Consider the following 19,206-nt stretch of genomic DNA (forward strand, 5'->3'; position numbering starts at 1 on the left):
AGGAGATTTTTAATTGGGGACAGTCACAGAAACTGATCCTGCAGTTTTTGGTTGAAGGAACTCAATTGAGGTGTGTTGGGTACTTAGTAAGGATGCTCTCTGGACACCTCCCATGGGACATGTTTCTGGCAAGTTACACTATGAAGAGACCCTGTTGGACTCAGGAATGCATAAAACGATTGTATCTGTTAGCTTGCCCAGGAATACCTAAAAAGTTGTATCTCTTTGCTTGTTCAGGAATGCTTAAAACAAATGTAGATCTTAGCTTGCCTAGGAATGCTAAATGGTCACACAAGATCAGCTGGGGATTGTTGCTGGAGAAAGAGAAATTTGATCTGCACAGCTCAGCTTGTTAAAACCATGACCACCACCAGGGCAAGTATTTTAAAAATATTTGGCTGGATATATTTGTAAATTAGCTCTTACAGAGATGGTGCTAAAGCTATGCCTAAAACCATCCTAGGAATGGTACTGAAAACCAACAAAATTGATATCCTCCAAGTCTCATATATTTTGCCAGTAGTAGTAGATTTCAGGTTATGGGTTGTAAATATAAATGCAAGTGCACGTATTGACTGGAAGGCTTATTTTAAATTATTGTTTTTTGCTATGGATGGCTATGAGGGAGGGAATGGGGGGGGCGCTTCTGCACAGATGTGCCTCTGGGGGATGGAACAACTTTTGTGCCAGTGGGTAAACATTAGGAAAATGTATTTATAATTAATGTCGGTATGTTAATTATAAAGTCAATGCTGTATCCTGAGGGTGCTTAAACTAAGAAGCCATGGCTTGAGTCGGCTATGGATTGAATGAGTTGAATGGCTTTTTTATATAGGAACAGATACATTGATTGTTTAATAAGTCTTAGTTATGCATACATCAAGAGTCATAGTAGACATTTATACAAATAGTTACTTTTATGTTAAACACTATAAGGTGGTTATAAAACATAGATTATATCTTAAAAAGTTAATTTCTCTCCCGTTGTTTATTGTTCGTCATTTTAATGGTAGAGTGGTAAGCGTGCTGCTTTCAGAAGTGGTAAATGTCTATTTACATAGCTGCCAGTCCTCCCGTTTGGATCACCTCCTTCATGTATCCATACTTGACCACAAGTGTTTAATGGCTAGTAATTTAAAGTGATTCATGTAATCACTCTTGTCCCCTTCCTCTCATAATAAAAATACATAAAGCAAAATGCATAGCTCACAATATGAGCCAGTTATTGGGAGCTGACAAACATTCTAAATTGTTCTGGTTATATTTTGTGTTGTTTAATATTTTGTATGTTCAGTTTGTGTTTGAATGTTGGTATTCCACAATTCCTTTGCAGTGGGTGTGGCTGGATAGTTATGTATTCAAATTATATGTTGATCAGCATCCAGATTTTTGGCCAGTTCTTGTACCTACTTTTCATGGGCCTTTGTCCATATTTTTGATATTTCCAGGCGGAGAAGCATGCTGAATACCACATTAGACATAAAAGAAATATTACTTCTCAAAGAAACCCTGTACCTGTGGAAAATGAAATAGGGTTGACTCACCATAAGAGGTTGCAACTCATGTACCCTTCTTACAGAGATCAGAGCAATCAGTAAAACTTGCACACCTCAAATCAACCAGGTTAGCTGGTTCAAATGGAGCAAGTGTTAGTAGCTTCTCTAACACAAAATTAAGATCACAAAAATGGGCCACCAGTTTTCTTGGAGGCTTGTTATGCACACCCACTTTCGAAAACATTTTGACATGAGACTGCATTGAAAGAAGAGGATGCGTGAGCAGACATGCTGAAATGGCTGATAAATGAACACTGATGGAGGAATAAGAAAAGCCATAGGATATTAACTCACACAAATACTGTAAAACCAGAGAACAACTAGCCCGAAATGGGTTTTGATTATGTTGTTGGCACTAATTAGAAAACCTTTTTCCTTTGCTAATATATGATTTTCTAGTAGCAGGCTTTCTTGCTTCCATAAGTACCTGCTGCACATCCTCAGGAAGCAGGTGCCTAAATTGATTAAGACCCTGTCATCCAGGCAATCAAATGAAGCTGACTGGTGTCAGGTTGAATCAAACACACTTGCTCTTGTGTGAGTAGGTCAAGTCTTTGAGGAAGCTTGTGATAATTGCTCCTGGCCACTTCCAAAAGAGGGGAGGACCACAGGTGCCTGGGCAAGAAGGGAGTAACCACAATATCTTCAGAAAAGCATACAGAAACATTCCTGTCCAAGGAAAAGAAAAGGAAAGGCATTTGACTTCCAGGTCTTCCTGAATGGAGTCCTGGAACAGAATCATGCCAGCTGATTGTTTAGAGAGCAGTCAAAAAAGTCCACTTAAGGAATTCCCCACAAATAGATCAAATCCTGGAAGACCCTCCCCCCCAATCAAGTTTCCATTCATGAGGGTTTATTCTGGTCCTGCTCAACTCGTCTCCCATGAATTTTGCTCTGACATAATGTAGGATGAATGTAGAGTGAGACTGTGCTGTGATGGTTATCCCAAGCTAATATGGACAGTCTGCAGAGGGTATGACCTGATTTGCTCTTGCCTGCTGTTGTACCACATGACTGTGGTATTGTCTGTAACAGCTTGAAAAGGTCCCGGGGACCAAAAAATGATTCAGAGAGTCGAGTGCCTTGATCAAGGCAAGCATCTCTTTTATATTTATATTCTTGCTTCTGTCCTTGGAGTCCCACATAACTTGCACTTATATCCCTCCTGAAACTACTCCCCTTGAAAACTCTGAGGAGTCTGTGGTGACTGACTGCTTTGGAACAGGGACGGATAAGGGAAGACCTGGATTTGGGGATATCAGTTGTCTCTACCAATTGATTTCCCCTGTGGCAAACCCCAGCACTGGGATATGAAAAGACAAGGTGTGTTGCTGCTGGGACCAAAGAGACTTCAGATTCCACTGTGTCTTTCTCATGTGAAGTCTTACCAGGGGTATCATGAAAGTTATAGAAGCCATGAGACCCAAAATCTTGATGCATTTCCTCACATTGACCAAGTCTGAGTGGAAAACCCTAGAATTAGAACTAGGTATAGATCTATTTTTTCCTGTGGAAGAAAATCTCTTAAAACTGTGGTGTCTAGTTGACATCCCCAAAATACAATCCTGTAAGAAGGAGTCAGGAGAGACTTTCTAATGTTTGTAAAGCTTGTGTAACAGATCTCACCCAACAGAGAGATTCCTGACACTTTGAAAAAGACTCTGCAAAGCCAGGCAAGTTATCTAAATGTGGAAAAATGTGAATACCCTGTAGCCCGCATTGATCTATAACTGGAGCTAGGCACTTTGGACTATCCACTGCACCAAATGTGTTCACAAAGTGTAAGGCAGAGAACTGATAATGTGATCCAGACACACAAATTTAAGAAACACATGACGTCTGGATGAATAGGAATGTGATGATAACCATCTTTTAAATCTAATGTTACTTGGAAAATTGACTGAGGAAGAAGAGGTAACAGGTTGTGAAGTGACATCATTTTGAATGTGGGCACTATCACAAACAGGTGTAGGAAAGAAACATCCAGAACTGGACTCCAAGCATTTTCTTTCTTTAGTACTTAAATATCTTTGAATAAATCCTTCTCCCAGATGAGAAGGGGAACTGTTTTTATCACTCTCAGGGATAGCATGTAAGGAAAGACTGGTATAAACAAATGGGTCTGTTCTGGAGGATGAGAAATTACCCCTGGAAAGAAGGAATTTCCTCCCACTGCCATCTGTAACCTTGATGAATGATCCTCAGAACCTGCGTGAAACTATTTGTTGACAAAGAGAAAATGGAAATGTAGACCTTCTGGAAGAAAACAAGGGGCTGCCAGGGTGGGGTGGGGGTACAGAGTATCTTAAATAGCCATTCTAAATTATTAGATGGACCTTGGTTTTGAGAGTTCCAGATGTTTCTTGGACCCCCCCCCCTTGTCATTTCTTCTTAAACTTTTGTTTATTTGTATTTTGCTGAGACTGTTTTTTTTTCCTAACAAAATTGGCTGAGAAGTTACAGAATTTCTTTGAAAATTTGGAAAAGTGGAGCTTTTTAGAGATTTTCTTTATCAGCTTACCCCTTTCATCACACGTTTTTGATCACCTCTGCAGCAGAGGGGCCAAAAACAAAATCACTACCAAAAGGAGAATTTAAAATCTAATGTTCAACATTATGTACGAGGTACTAGGGGCTCAGCCTTGCAAACCTCCTCAAAACAGTACCAGTGACCATAGTCCTGGAAAAAGTATCAATAGAGTCATATACACACTGTACACAATGAGTAGTGACTTGACCAGTAGAAGAAATTAAATTATTTAAAGCAGATTTTTCCTCACAAAAAAGAAACTGCAGATAAATCTTTCTTCACACTTTCATAATTAATTAGAACAAACCTTAACATATAGGTTCATAGGTACTAGGCTATCTGCCCTAGGGCATTTAATAGCCTAGCCAGAATGTGTTTGGCTTTTGCCACCCATTTTAAATTTATTTTGCTATCCCTTTTTCGAGGTTAGTATACTGTGCCTCTGTCTAACAGTGACACAGAAGTGATACCTGGGGTAAACCTATGATCTCCCATCCACTCATCAAGATTCCTCTTGAAGAGAGTCAATGAGGGACTCTGCCTAACCTGGACTGGGATTTTATTCCAGAGAAAAGGGAGCCTCTGGGTTATGAATCTGTCCCTCCAGCATGTCCTCTTTATTTCAGTGCTGAGGTTCAAGTCTCTCCAGCGCGTAGCTCGATGGGATTTGGATTTTCTGAGGTGCAGCATGTCCATTAATTCCGGGTTGGACATGGCTTTATACGTCAGGCACAGATCGCCTCTGAACAGGCGGTATGCCACTGAGTAGAGCTGGAGTTTCTTTAACCGGGCAGCATATGGCATCTGTTTGAGCCCTTTGATCCTCTTGGTGAGGTACTTTTGGGGTCTTTCCAGTTGCTGCAGGTGTCTGGTAAGGTACATCCCAAAAGGGGCATTGTACTCAATTATGGGCCTGATGAGGGATGAGTAAAGAGGCATGATGACCTCCCCTGATCTAGATGTGAATCCCTTCATGATTAGGTGGGCTATATAAAATGTTTTATTAAACCACTTTGGCCACATGGTTGTCAAATGAGAGATTGCTATCAACTTGGGTCCCCAGGTCCCTAATTACTTCTTCTGTACTTAATGGATTACCACCTATGTGGTAATTTGTGGGCACTTTGTTTTTGCCAAAGGGGATGACTATACACTTTTTGGAATTTAGCTTGAGGCCATGGCTCTGGCACCAGTTGTCTGTTTCTATGAGGCCCTTTTGGAGGATGCTTGTGTCGGCTGGAGAGTCGATTATGGCACCCAGTTTGCAGTCATCTGCGAACTTGGTCAGCCACAGTCCTTCCATGTTGGCCTGTACCTCCGAGAAATATATACCGAACAAGAGAGGTCCCAGGACTGAGCCTTGTGGGACACCACTTGTAACTGGTTTGGAGTCTGACATGGCTCCAGCAATTCTAACCATGTGGGTTCTGTCCTTGAGCCAGTTTGCAATCCATCTAGTGACATAGGGGTTTATATTTAAGCTGGTGAGCTTATCTATAATGCCCGAGTGGGGTATTGTATCGAAGGCTTTTGCGAGGTCCAGGTAGGCTGTGTGGACCACCTTCCCCTCGTAAATTGCCTTGGTGACTGTTTCAAAGAAATCAACCAGGTTTAAGAGGCAGGATCTGCCCTTAACAAAGCCAAACTGGGTAGGATCCAGTGTCTGTAGGTCCCCAATATCTTTATTTATGAGGTCCATGATGATCCTTTCCATAGCTTTGCAGACCAAGCTAGTCAGGCTTATGGGGAGATAGTTTCCAGGATCCGTTGAGGCACCACCTTTATGGAGAGGGACCACTGTTGCTGTACGCCACTCTTTGGGCACATATCCTGTAGTAAGGCTGAGATTGAACAGTAGTTTTATGTTTGGGTTTAGCTCTTCTTAGAGTTCATGTAGGACGCAGCCCGGGACATCGTCTGGTCCCATTGATGCTGTGTTTTTGCTTTGGAGAGGCCCTGAGCATCTGAGATGTCAGGGGGCAGCACTCCGCTGGGATAGATATTTGCCCTTTTGGTGGGGAGGGGGGGGAGTTTGCGCTGAACCTGTCAGCTAGGATGTTGGCAATGTCTGTGGGTTCGGTGTATTTTTTGTCAATTTGGACTAATTCTGAGCATATCTGGGAATTACCACCCAGGTTCCTAACATAACTAAAGAAAGCCTTGTGATTATCCTTAGTGTCCTGTGCAATTTTTCTCTCAAAGCTGCCCGTAGTTTTTTGCTAATACTGATCAGTGATGCCTTCCCTTTTTGGGATTTTGCTCTATCATTTAGTAGCTTCCTCCTTCTATTGTATAGTTTGTTTATGGCTGGGGTCCACCAGACAGGACGTCTGCCTTTGGAGGATTGGGTCTTGGTTTTATTTGGGATCGCATGATCCATGCATTCCTGAAGGTTTTCATAGAATGAGTTTATAAAGGATTCTGCGGTCTGGGCCGTATTTTCCACAGGCCCAGGGGCTTTGAAGGATTCCACCTCAGTTTTGAGGAGTGTGAAATTTGCTTTAGAGAAGTTTTTCACTGTGGTTTTCTGGGCAGGGGGTGGGGTCAGGATGTGAATATCCAGTGAGATTAGTTTATGGTCTGATCTTACCAGTGAGGGATACACTTCTGGTCTGGAGCATAGAGTCCCCATGTTGGTGATGATCAGGTCCAGTATGTTTTCCCTCTTGTGGGAGTGGTAACAAGTTGTTCCATAGCATTTGAGTTTATAAATTCTAGGAACCTTTGGGCTAGGTGTTGGAGCTAGAGTAATGCTCCCAGTCTATGTTTGGGTAGTTGAAGTCGCCCAATATAATGGTGTTTGGAGAGACCTTCATATTTTCCAGTGTTCTCAGGAAGGCCGAGTGGGGTTCCAGGGTTTGGGAGGGTGGTCTATAGCAGGCTATAAACTGGAAGGCAGTTTTACCCACTGTTAGTTGCACATGGATAGTCTCTGATGCTTCGTGCTTTGCCACCAACCTGGAGGTGTGGGTATCTTTGATGAATATCGATACTCCCCTCCTTTTGTGGTTCGGTCCAAGTTTTGGGGCGAAGCATGGTATGAGGTATAACCTGGTAGTGCTGGGGTGCTCTCGGGAGCCCTGAACCAAGTTTCTGTTACTGCACAGATATCGATGTTCTCCATGCTAAGATACTTAAATATCTTTGAATAAATCCTTCTCCCAGATGAGAAGGGGAACTGTTTTATCACTCTCAGGGATAGCATGTAAGGAAAGACTGGTATAAACAAATGGGTCTGTTCTGGAGGATGAGAAATTACCCTGGAAAGAAGGAATTTCCTCCCACTGCCATCTGTAACCTTGATGAATGATCCTCAGAACCTGCGTGAAACTATTTGTTGACAAAGAGAAAATGGAAATGTAGACCTTCTGGAAGAAAACAAGGGGCTGCCAGGGTGGGGTGGGGGTACAGAGTATCTTAAATAGCCATTCTAAATTATTAAATGGACCTTGGTTTTGAGAGTTCCAGATGTTTCTTGGACCCCCCCCCCCTTGTCATTTCTTCTTAAACTTTTGTTTATTTGTATTTTGCTGAGACTGTTCTTTTTTCCTAACAAAATTGGTTGAGAAGTTACAGAATTTCTTTGAAAATTTGGAAAAGTGGAGCTGTTTAGAGATTTTCTTTATCAGCTTACCCCTTTCATCACACATTTTTGATCACCTCTGCAGCAAAGGGGCCAAAAACAAAATCACTACCAAAAGGAGAATTTAAAATCTAATGTTCAACATTATGTACGAGGTACTAGGGGCTCATCCTTGCACACCTCCTCAAAACAGTACCAGTGACCATAGTCCTGGAAAAAGTATCAATAGAGTCATATGCACACTGTACACAATGAGTAGTGACTTGACCAGTAGAAGAAATTAAATTATTTAATGAAGATTTTTCCTCACAAAAAAGAAACTGCAGATAAATCTTTCTTCACACTTTCATAATTAATTAGAACAAACCTTAACATATAGGTTCATAGGATCATAGGTTCATACTAGGCTATCTGCCCTAGGGCATTTATAAGCCTAGCCAGAATGTGTTTGGCTTTTGCCACCCATTTTAAATTTATTTTGCTATCCCTTTTTCGAGGTTAGTATACTGTGCCTCTGTCTAACAGTGACACAGAAGTGATACCTGGGGTAAACCTATGATCTCCCATCCACTCATCAAGATTCCTCTTGAAGAGAGTCAATGAGGGACTCTGCCTAACCTGGACTGGGATTTTATTCCAGAGAGAAGGGAGCCTCTGGGTTATGAATCTGTCCCTCCAGCATGTCCTATTTATTTCAGTGCTGAGGTTCAAGTCTCTCCAGCTGCGTAGCTCGATGGGATTTGGATTTTCTGAGGTGCAGCATGTCCATTAATTCCGGGTTGGACATGGCTTTATACGTCAGGCACAGATCGCCTCTGAACAGGCGGTATGCCACTGAGTAGAGCTGGAGTTTCTTTAACCGGCAGCATATGGCATCTGTTTGAGCCCTTTGATCCTTTTGGTGAGGCACTTTTGGGGTCTTTCCAGTTGCTGCAGGTGTCTGGTAAGGTACATCCCAAAAGGGCATTGTACTCAATTATGGGCCTGATGAGGGATGAGTAAAGAGGCATGATGACCTCCCCTGATCTAGATGTGAATCCCTTCATGATTAGGTGGGCTATATAAAATGTTTTTCTAACCACTTTGGCCACATGGTTGTCAAATGAGAGATTGCTATCAACTTGGGTCCCCAGGTCCCTAATTACTTCTTCTGTACTTAATGGATTACCACCTATGTGGTAATTTGTGGGCACTTTGTTTTTGCCAAAGGGATGACTATACACTTTTGGAATTTAGCTTGAGGCCATGGCTCTGGCACCAGTTGTCTGTTTCTATGAGGCCCTTTTGGAGGATGCTTGTGTCGGCTGGAGAGTCGATTATGGCACCCAGTTTGCAGTCATCTGCGAACTTGGTCAGCCACAGTCCTTCCATGTTGGCCTGTACCTCCGAGAAATATATACCAACAAGAGAGGTCCCAGGACTGAGCCTTGTGGGACACCACTTGTAACTGGTTTGGAGTCTGACATGGCTCCAGCAATTCTAACCATGTGGGTTCTGTCCTTGAGCCAGTTTGCAATCCATCTAGTGACATAGGGGTTTATATTTAAGCTGGTGAGCTTATCTATAATGCCCGAAAGTGGGGTATTGTATCGAAGGCTTTGCAGGTCCAGGTAGGCTGTGTGGACCACCTTCCCTCAATTGCCTTGGTGACTGTTTCAAAGAAATCAACCAGGTTTAAGAGGCAGGATCTGCCCTTAACAAAGCCAAACTGGGTAGGATCCAGTGTCTGTAGGTCCCCAATATCTTTATTTTTGAGGTCCATGATGATCCTTTCCATAGCTTTGCAGACCAAGCTAGTCAGGCTTATGGGGAGATAGTTTCCAGGATCCGTTGAGGCACCACCTTTATGGAGAGGGACCACTGTTGCTGTACGCCACTCTTTGGGCACATATCCTGTAGTAAGGCTGAGATTGAACAGTAGTTTTATGTTTGGGTTTAGCTCTTCTTGGAGTTCATGTAGGACGCAGCCCGGGACATCGTCTGGTCCCATTGATGCTGTGTTTTTTGCTTTGGAGAGGCCAGAGCATCTGAGATGTCATGGGGGCAGCACTCTGCTGGGATAGATATTTGCCCTTTTGGTGGGGAGGGGGGGTTTGCGCTGAACCTGTCAGCTAGGATGTTGGCAATGTCTGTGGGTTCGGTGTATTTTTTGTCAATTTGGACTAATTCTGAGCATATCTGGGAATTACCACCCAGGTTCCTAACATAACTAAAGAAAGCCTTGTGATTATCCTTAGTGTCCTGTGCAATTTTTCTCTCAAAGCTGCCCGTAATTTTTTACTAATACTGATCAGTGATGCCTTCCCTTTTTGGGATTTTGCTCTATCATTTAGTAGCTTCCTCCTTCTATTGTATAGTTTGTTTATGGCTGGGGTCCACCAGACAGGACGTCTGCCTTTGGAGGATTGGGTCTTGGTTTTATTTGGGATCGTGATGATCCATGCATTCCTGAAGGTTTTCATAGAATGAGTTTATAAAGGATTCTGCGGTCTGGGCCGTATTTTCCACAGGCCCAGGGGCTTTGAAGGATTCCACCTCAGTTTTGAGGAGTGTGAAATTTGCTTTAGAGAAGTTTTTCACTGTGGTTTTCTGGGCAGGGGGTGGGGTCAGGATGTGAATATCCAGTGAGATTAGTTTATGGTCTGATCTTACCAGTGAGGGATACACTTCTGGTCTGGAGCATAGAGTCCCCATGTTGGTGATGATCAGGTCCAGTATGTTTTCCCTCTTGTGGGAGTGGTAACAAGTTGTTCCATAGCATTTGAGTTTATAAATTCTAGGAACCTTTGGGCTAGGGTGTTGGAGCTAGAGTAATGCTCCCAGTCTATGTTTGGGTAGTTGAAGTCGCCCAATATAATGGTGTTTGGAGAGACCTTCATATATTCCAGTGTTCTCAGGAAGGCCGAGTGGGGTTCCAGGGTTTGGGAGGGTGGTCTGTAGCAGGCTATAAACTGGAAGGCAGTTTTACCCACTGTTAGTTGCACATTGATAGTCTCTGATGCTTCGTGCTTTGCCACCAACCTGGAGGTGTGGGTATCTTTGATGAATATCTATACTCCCCTCCTTTTGTGGTTCGGTCCAAGTTTTGGGGCGAAAAGCATGGTATGAGGTATAACCTGGTAGTGCTGGGGTGCTCTCGAGCCCTGAACCAGGTTTCTGTTACTGCACAGATATCGATGTTCTCCATGCTAAGGAGAGTTTCAAGTGCATGCATCTTGAGGTTTAGACTTCTGGCATTGAGTAGCATTACTCTTAGTTTCTTATCCCTTGTGATACCTATGGAGGTGGGTTTGTCTTTGAGCCTTGCCTTCAAAAAGGCACTATGGGGTAGCAAGAGCCTTGCCAATATCCGAAAGCCTAGGGTGACAGGTGCAAGCCATCCCTAGCGAAGCATCGTGGCTTGTCAAGCATATCATCCCAAGCTGAAAGGCATTGATCCCTTTGAATGACACCAGTACTTAAGCCAGTTGTTGAAATTGATCATCTTGTCTTCATATTGTGGCATCATTCTTAGTGAGGGTAAGATGCTACTCGAGGTCAGGGTCATACTGGCCTGGGCTACATGCTCAGAGAGCTCCTCTATGTCTCTTTTCATGTAGTCCAGGGAGGTACATCTCAGGTCATTCACACCAGCATGGACAATGACTGAGTCATATTTGTACTTGCCTTGGAGTGACCTGAGTGCTTGTGTTATGTGGCGGATCCTAGCACCCGACAGGCTGCTCATCGTGACCCTCTCCTTGTTCAGCCTGGTGAGCGGGACGTCAGTGTGCCTGACGATAGAGTCACCTATTACAAGTATATCAGGTGTGTTGTTTAGTCTTAAGGGCTGTGACTGTTCGGCACACTGGCTTTGTGAGATATGTGTTGCACGTGTTTTGTTTTGGGGTAGCGGTTGCTTGGGTGTCTGCTGCTGCTTAGGCAGATCTTTATTTAGAGCCTCCGAGTATGTTTTTGTGTGATTATGTGTTTGGTTTGCTGTCGTGGTAGGTCTATGTGAGATTGGAATTGTAGTGAGTGTGGTTTCCTTCTCCTCCTGACTGGTTATGCCAGTACTGAGTTGAGAGAGCTTAGCCTCCAGTTTGGCTATATGGTTGCATCTCTCACATGTGTTGGAATTTGTTGGGAGGAGGAGAGGGTTGTCTGTGTACATGAGGCAGTTGTAACATTGCCTCAAGATTCCCAGATTCACCAGCTGGACCAGAGAGGAGATTGACAACTGACCTTTGGACATGCTAGAATAATATTGGGAATTCCTTTATAATTGAAAACAAGGGCCAGTGGGGAGTGAGGGTGTAGTGCTTTTAATTTTTAGTGCTGACTTATATAATTGCTTTAGTGAGCAAGTGCCAGGTAACTTAAGTGCAATGTGTTACAGGTAACTTAAATGCAAAAATGACAAACAGTAACTTTCTTTCAAGTGAAACAAGGAAATAAGTACAGTAAGCAATGCAGATATCACTAGTGATCCACAGAAGTGCTGAGAAGCCGCATATTAGGTGGAATTAGCGTTCCAGAGAAATAACAAGCAAACAAACAACAAGCATATAAACAAAGCTAGATTCAGCAGGCCTGGATCTAGTCTATGCTACAGCAAACAAGGTGTACCAATTTCAGTAAGATACAGTTCAAATATTCAGGCACTATAAACCTTTAACCAGAAATTCCCAGCCCAGAAGGGCAGAGTCCAGCCTCTTCTCCCACAAGAGTGCAGACCACGAACCTTCTTAATGTAAAATAACTGGCCTGAAGCCCAAGTGCTTAAACCAGAACTAATACACTTTAAGAATAACAGACACTGGGCTCTCAATCAGCAGTTCCCAACTTAGAAGGATGAAAGCTACCTGTCCTGCCACCACAGTGCATGCCACAAACCTTCCTAATGTAAAACAACTGGTCTGAAGCCCAAGTGCTTAATCCAAAAGACTTAGAATGATAGCTGCACTTTAATCAAGTTACTACCAAGCAGTAATAAATACAATTGAATACTTTAGAGAATGCCTGGATTAGTGCTCAAGTTACACAAACAAAGCTAGATCCAGCAGGCCCGAATCCAGTCTATGCCACAGCAAACAAGGCGCACCAACTTCAGTAAGAAGCAGTTCAGATATGCATGCACTATAAGCCTTTAACCAGAAATTCCCAGCTCAGAAGGGCAGAGTCCAGCCTCTCCTCCCACAGAGTGCAGACCACAAACCCTCTTAATGTAAAATAACTGGCCTGAAAGCCCAAGTGCTTAAACCAGAATTAATACACTTTTAGAATAACAGACACTGAGCCCTCATTCAGCAGTTCCCAACCTAGAAGGATGTAAGCTACCTGTTCTGCCACTACAGTGCAGACCACAAACCCTCTCAGTGCAAAACAACTGGTCCGAAGCCCAAGTGTTTAAACCAAAAGGCTTAGAATGAGTTACACCAAGCAGTAATAAATACAATTGAGTACTTTTAAGATGATGCAAAAGTAAAATAAAGTAGGTAGAAACACAAGTACAGTAAAAGCAGATGAAATTTTTTTTTTTTTTAACCTAACAATTCAAAATTCTGAAAATCCAAGTTGATGAAGTTTACACTTTTTCCCATACTTATCAATAATCTCCCCATCCTTACTAGAAAGTGCAGGATTGGAATTAACTAGGTGTTTAACAGCAGAGGGAATAACTAAATTGATTGCTTTATACACCCTGTACGCCTTTTTAGGGGCAGCTGTCTGACTATCAGGAAAATTGTATTCAGTAACACACATATAATCCAAAACTGACAGAATTGGAGGAATTGGTGTAGATTATTCTGGAAAGTCCTTCTGTAACAGCTCTTAATATTTTCTAAGGGACTGAGAAACCTCAGTGTTCTCCCACTGAAAACACTAGCACATGCTAGAAATAGACTCAGAGAAAGAGAACTTTCCACAGGGATAGTCAGAATCTGAGCTTTCCTCTGAGTCTAAATCAGAAATCTGAGGAGAAAACGCTCTATCTGTCCCTTCATCCACCTCTCCAGATTCAGAATCTTGAATCTCTTCAATTAAGGGAATATCCCTCCTCCTTTTACCAGAAACTACTGTATTACAAGGATTAATTACCTGAATTGAACCCTGATCCGGACCCAATAAACAACTCCTGTCTAAGGAAATTTGAGGAGGTACAGATATATGATTAGTTTTCTTTCCCTTTTTGATAGAATGTCTTCCCTGTTTCCTCTTCCAGAACTAAGATGACTGGCTCTCCCCTACTCACTGAGGGGACCCCAACAGCTGCAGAGGATCTGGCTAACTCCTTGGTCCACAGTAGCTGTACATACTACATCGGAGGGATCGTGAGTCAAATTGCTAGGCTGCTGTGGTGGCAAAGGCTGCTTGTTTAAATTTTTCTTTTGTGGCTGGAAGAAGGACTGACTGTGGGACCAACAAATTGTTCCATGGTCCAGCTGAAAATGATGCCTCTTTCCAGGGAAAAACAAGTATCAAATGCTGGTAATACCTAAAAATCACTTTTTCACAAATAGAGTAAAAGGCACTTTAAAACACTTTGCCAGCCACATAAAGTTAATCACAATTTCTCTACGAAAAGATGGTTTTCAGTTACTTTGAGTAACTTCTAAACTGACAGGAAGAAAGAGAGCTCCCATTTAAAAGTACAGTACAGTCTTGTGACAGTTCATTAAAACACAAACTCTTAGTTTTAAAATAACTTTCCTGAAACAGAAAGTATTAATAATAAACAAAAAAAATTGAATGCATGTTTTTTCCCCAGAGGGAACCTATCTACCCAGCAAAGGAACAGCATAAGCGACCTTCAATCCTCAAAAGCCTCAGAGGAGCGTACTCTTTGCAGGCAGTGAAACTTGGAAGGGCTTGGTACCAAACTTGTCTCTTATTTAGCTTAATCACAGCTTCCAGACAGTTTGGGCACGTGGAACATGCCCTGAAGCTTTGGATATTGGCTGGCTGTTATATCCCTGGCAGGAGATAACCCATATTGCTAAAACTGCTGTGGTAGTGATCAGTATGATGAAACTCTGTCTGTAGAATGCTGCATAAAAAGGAGCAGCAAAAACGAATATATAAAAATAAACTGAGGAGTGAAATCAGAAAGCAGCAGGTTAATCAGCAATTATCAGACAATGTAGCTGAGGTTCAGCAAGCAATTACTGTGGCTTAGCTAGGTGGGAAATGGTTGAACAAATGAAAAACTAAGGCAGGACTAGTTGTCAAATCAGAACGCTGTGACAAACAAATATCCACTCTATAAACAAAGCAGTTTCTAACAACTAGGTGGTTCAGTACGTGGGCATTTCTTGAATTTTTACTAATGACATCACAGAAAGGCACTGAATATCTTTTTCCAAGTATTGTGAAGGACTGTATGAAAACTGATCTGCAGAAATGTAGGAAGGAGAATAGAAGGGATAGGAGTGAAAAAAATGAGAAAGTACATTATAAACCTGATGGAACTGCAAAGAGTGTAGCAGCTTACTGTCAATGAAGGGATGAATGTAGTTTAGAAGTAAAACTCAGGGGAAGGATTCATAATGGAAAAGGGAGTACTAAAGTCTTTTGGCTTTTCCCAGTTAGGGGTCGCCACAATGGAACTCCCGTCCGCTAATGACTGGCAGTGGATTTTTATGGTGCTGAGTTGCCAGCCCAATGCCCAACCTTCAAAGAAGGCACGCCCATTCACGCACACACCTACCTGCATGTGTTTAACATCACTCGACCACGGGAAGGACATGCAGACTCTACACAGAAGGCAGACCAGCCGAGAATCGAACAAGAGAACCTTTTTCTGTGAGGCAACAACGCTAACCACTGCACCACCGCAGCCTACTAGTAATAAAAAACAAAATGTATTAGTTACGTCACACAATCTAAAAGAAAACAATGAACAGAAGTGGAAAGCATTGGAGTAAGTTGGTCTTAGTTAAACTTGTAAGCCCCTTTGTGAAGTACATTCTGAGGGTTCTAGAAAAAACATCTTTGAAAAGATATAAATAAGACAGAGGGAGTGCAGAGAAAGGCAGTTAAAATGGATGCAGGAAAGTGTCATTATGCAACATCAGCAGCACCATTCCTCTGTTTTGTGGCAGTTCAGAGTACAATATCTGAATGAGAAAATATTTTTCTTTCGGCTGTTCCCATTAGGGGTCGCCACAGCAGATGATCTGTTTCCATTTCTTCCTGTTTTCTGCATCTTGCTCTGTCACACCAACCACCTGCATGTCCTCTCTCACTACATCCATAAACCTCATCTTAGGCCTTCCTCTTTTCCTGTTACCTGGCAGCTCCATCCTTAGCATCCTTTTCCCAATATACCCATCATCCCTCCTCAGCACATGTCCAAACCAAAGCAATCTCACTTCTCTGGCTTTGTCTCCAAACTGTCCAACCTGAGCTGACCCTCTAATATATTCATTTCTAATTCTGTCCATCTTCATCACACACAATACAAATTTTAACATCTTTAACTATGCCACCTCCAGCTCTGACTCCTATCTTTTTGTCAATGCCACCATCTCCAACGCATATAACATAGCTGGTCTCACTACCATCTTGTAGACCTTCCCTTTCCTCTTACTGGTACCCATCTGTCACAAATTACTCCTGACACTCTTCTCCACCCATTCTACCCTGTCTGCATTCTCATCTTCAGCTCTCTTCCACACTCACCATTACTTTGAATTGTTGATCCCAAGTATTTAAACTCATCCACCTTTGCCAACTCTACTCCCTGCATCTTCATCATTACTCCATCCTCCCCCTCAATCACACACACATATGTTCTTAGTCCTGCTGACCTTCATTCCTCCTCTCTATAACATATCTCCACATCTCCAGGGTCTCCTCAACCTGTTCCCTAGTCTCAATACAAATCACAATGTCATCCTCAAACATCATAGTCCAGTAGGACTCCTGTCTGATCTCATCTGTCAACCTGTCCATCACCATTGCAAATAAGAAATGGCTCACAGCCAATCCTTGATGTAATCCCACCTCCACCTTGAATGCATGCATTACTCCTACTGCAGACCTCACCACTGTCACACTGCCCTTGTACATATCCTGTACCACTCTTACATACTGTACTTCTCTGCCACTCCTGACTTCCTCATATAATGCCACAATTCCTCTCTAGGAACCCTGTCATATGCTTTCTCTAAGTCCACAAAAACACAACACAATCTGACCTTCTCTATACTTCTCCATCAACACTCTCAGAGCAAACATCACATCTGTAGTGCTCTTTCCTGGCATGAAGCCATACTACTGCTCACTAATCATCACCTCCCTTCTTAACCTAGCTTCCACTACTCTTTCCTGTAACTTCATGCTGTGGCTGATCAGTTTTATTCCTCTGTAGTTACTACAGCTCTGAACATCAACCTTATTCTTAAAAATCGCTACCAGTACACTTCTTCTCTACTCCTCAGGCATCCTCTCACTTTCCAAGATTTCATTAAACAATCTGGTTAAAAACTCCATTACCATTTCACCTAAACACCTCCAAGCTTCCACAGGTATGTCATCTGGACCAACAGCCTTTCCATTCTTCATCCTTTTCATATCTGTCCTTACTTCCCCCTTGCTTATCCATTGCACTTCCTGATTCACTTTCCCCACATCACCCAGTGTTCTCTCTCTCATTCTCTTCATTCATCAGCTCCGCAAAATACTCTTTCCATCTGCTCAACACACTTCTCTCACTTGTGAGTACGTTTCCCTCATTATCCTTTATCACCCTAACCTGCTACAGGTCCATTATGTAATCCTGAAATACTGAAATCCCAAATTTCAGTATTTCGAAATTACATAGTCGAAAACACAACTACAATACAAAATCCCGAAACCCCATAACCGCGAAATTTAAAATCCCGAACATACTCTACACATACAGCACACACATACACATACACACAACTTCCCCCCCACAATCAAATATATAATGCTACACTACAGAAAAGCAGGGGGGGCAAGCCCCTCTGCACCGCCCTACTTAAATATTCTAACTCCGAGATCGCACAGACAGACACACAAAGGAAACTCACACCCACACATTTTACAGTCACACATCACAGTCACAACACACAGTTACACACACTAAAACCCCCTAACCAACGCACTTACACATACATACTTACCTAAACCTCCACCCATCCATTCACACACTACACCAGCAGAAGTGCTAATTCAACATCTCCAAGCTTCGGGATTTCGAATTTCGCATTTCTGCGGGTTTCGGAATTTTGTTTTTTCAGCTATGTAATTTCAAAATACTGAAATTTGGGATTTCAATATTTTGGGATTACATAGTAGACCCCCTGCTACACATCTTTCCCAGCTCACACTCTCTGCCTAGCTAATCTGTACAGGTCCTTTTCTCCCTCTTTAGTGTCCAACCTTTCAACAACTCTCCATATGCCTTATCCTTAGCCTTCGCCACCTCTGTCTTCACCATACACCTCATCTCTTTGTACTCCTGTCTACTTTCTTCATTTCTCTGACAATCCCACTTCTTCTTTGCCAACCTCTTACTCTGTATACTCCCCTGTACGTCCTCATTCTATCACCAGATCTCCTTGTCCTCCTTCCTCTGTCCAGATGTTACACCAAGCACCTTTCCAGCTGTCTCCCTTACCACCTCAGCTGTGGCTGCCCAGCTACCTGGTAATTCCTCACTGCCATGCAGTGCCTGTCTTAACTCTTCCATGAACTCTACCTTACAGTTATCCTTTTTCAGCTTCTACCATTTGATCCTTGGCACTGCCCTCACTCTCCTCCTCTTCTTCTTCATCATCCTACAGACCACCATCCTATGCTGCCTAACTACACTTTCCCCTGTCACCACTTTGCAGTCTCCAATCCCCATCAGACTGGTCATCCTGCATAGGATATAATCCACCTGTGTGCATCTTCCTCCACTCTTGTATGACACCCTATGCTCCTCCCTCTTTTTAAAGTACGTACTCACCACAGCCATGTGCATCCTTTTTGCAAACTCTACCACTATCTGACCTTCTGTATTCCTCTCCTTAACACCATACCTACCCATCACCTCCTCATTCCCTCTGCTCCCTTCACCAACATGCCCATTGAGATATGCTCCAGTCACCACTCTCCACCACTTCATCCAACTCCCTCCAAAATTGTCCTTTCTCATCCATCGCATTCTCATTCAAATCTGAAAAAATAATATGAGAAAATAAATATACCAACAATAGTGATGCACGGAGAAAAAAAAGGAGTGGTTATAAAGATAAATGAATAAAGGAAAACCTGATAAATTGTATAAAACAGTTGCAGGTTAAAATCATCACTAGAGTTGTAATAAGTCTGAATTACTAGAATTTGGTCTAGTCAGTTTCAAATACTATAGCTGTTTCTAATAACATGAATGAACAGTAAAACAAAAATTAAGTGTTATTAATGATTACAAGTACTCTTCTGTGTTTTATTCTTTGGTGATCATACTGAAAGAATCATTCAACGAAATTAAGTATTAATGCAACTGCAATTTAATATTTCCATATGAATTAAGAAATTAT

The sequence above is a fragment of the Protopterus annectens genome, chromosome 10.part0, assembly GCF_019279795.1.
Source record: "Protopterus annectens isolate FY-2018-M chromosome 10.part0, PAN1.0, whole genome shotgun sequence".
In the NCBI taxonomy this organism is placed as follows: domain Eukaryota; kingdom Metazoa; phylum Chordata; order Ceratodontiformes; family Protopteridae; genus Protopterus; species Protopterus annectens.